General features: G+C 30.2%; 1 protein-coding gene across 4 annotated transcripts in view; it reads right to left on the minus strand.

The window, feature by feature from the left end:
- The window catches only part of LOC122633076 (mucin-5AC-like), a 49,894-nt gene that overhangs the window by 28,435 nt on the left and 19,403 nt on the right, over positions 1 to 2,056 (minus strand). The window lies entirely within an intron of this gene.

Consider the following 2,056-nt stretch of genomic DNA (forward strand, 5'->3'; position numbering starts at 1 on the left):
ACTCTTAAATTTCTTTTCCCCGCCATCTCCTTTTTCTCCTTCTATTTATTAACTCTAACAAGGGGTTCTATTATATTTCATTTCGTCTCTCATTTAGCATCATGCCTTGATAATGATGATCGGACGGATAAATTTTCATTCGCTCGGAGAAGATTATCGCTTCATCCTGTGGAAAGATAGGGTAGAGAGTTATTATCGCGCTACTTCGAGAATTTAACGATTGTATCTCCTCCCACCACCCTCACCCTCTCCCCACCGCTCGACTAGCTCACCCCCTTCAACTATTTTTTTATTGATGATCATTTTAAATCGAGAGAAAAAAGAAAGATAACATTTCCGACGTCCTTTATCTTTTTTTTTTTTTTTTGATCGCTTTTATTTTATTTGTTATTAAAAAAAACGACTTAATTATCGTTATTGTTACATTGTATTGATATTATTATTTCATACGTAGAGATATAATTACGATTATTAACTAAATTTAATCGATTTCTATTGAATTTTCTAATAACTCGAAACGAAAGTGCGACGTGCCTTAATTCAACGTCATCTTTTACAAAAGAAATTCATCAGTCTTTGGTTTACGATAATTTTCGATTCGGTAAAGAAAAGAAGGAAAAAAAAAAAAAGATGGAAAAAGAAAATGAAATAAAGAGAAAATAAAGCGAAATAAGAAATAAATGTGACTTTCTTCCATATGTCTATTATTTTTCTTTCATTATTCTTTTTTGATTACTCGTTTCATTCGTCACTATTATTAATATATATTATTTGATATTATTAAATAAAAAATGTATTTATCATATCAAATCGAATCGATTCGTTTATTAAATAACTTAAACATTTCGAACGACGCTCGATTAGATTAAATTTTTTTTTATCTTTCCGATCGAACGCCTGTTTCGAAAAAGAAAAAAAAAAGTGCATTTCTCGATCATTATATATATATATATATATATATATATATACACTTTCTGTTTGTTTAACTTAAGATCATCTATCGGACGATCGAACGAAGATTTATTGCGAGAAGAAGAAGACTGATGATAACTGTACAATCGTATTACCGTAATGTTGATTTGCATACAATCAATCGACAAATACGAGTCGAAACTGTAGATCTCTTTTGATATAGTGTTATCTCGCTGACAAGGAAATTAATGGCGAATATAGTTAGTTAGTACTCTTGTCTCGAGAAACGTTAAAACAGCAACAATAATAATTTCTCGTTTTAACGTAAAAGGAGATAGAGAAAGAGAGATAACGAGATGGAGAGAGATAGATAAATAAAGAAAGAGAGAGAGAGAGAGAGAGAGAGAACATTTTATTTTCTCCTCCGCATTCCTACTTGTTTCAGTGACCTTTTTTTTCTCTTTCTCTCTCTCTCTCTCTCTTTCTCTCTCTCTCTCTCTCTTTTCTTTTCTTTTCACACAAAGTGAAACGTGTAAAATATGTAGGCATAAATTACGTTACGAGAGAAGACCAATCTTAATAATTATCGTTTACAAGTATGTTTGAATTTCGTTTTACAAAAAAAAAGGTTATTAATTTTTCGATTAAAATGAAAGAAAAAAAGAAGAAATCCGTTTCAATAATGCAACATTTGAAGACGTGAACGTTTCTTATCTAGCAAGGCCGCCATATTGATTTTCTTTATCTTTCTTTTTTTCTTTCAATCTGTACAATCCCTTGAAATTGAACAATTGCATGTATGTACGTGTTGTACGTATGTGTGTTTGATATTCTTTCTTTTCTTACATATATTTTATTACAATTCGTTTTATCCAATCGAAATCGCGATGAAAGATGATATTGTTTGTACTTATTTACTCATTTATTCGTCCCATTCAAAAAAAAAAAAAATCTAAGAAATAAGGAATATTTTTTTTATCGACGGAGGACGCCATTTTGAAACGCATTAGATCATTTACATTCTTCCCTTTCTCTTTTTCGAAATTCAAATTCCTTAACGAAAATTTAAAAAATTGAAAATTTAAAAGAAGAATATCAGAGAGACAGAGACAAAGACAGAGTGAGAGTGAGAGAGAGAGAGAGA

This window comes from Vespula pensylvanica, chromosome 11, assembly GCF_014466175.1.
Source record: "Vespula pensylvanica isolate Volc-1 chromosome 11, ASM1446617v1, whole genome shotgun sequence".
Lineage (NCBI taxonomy): Eukaryota > Metazoa > Arthropoda > Insecta > Hymenoptera > Vespidae > Vespula > Vespula pensylvanica.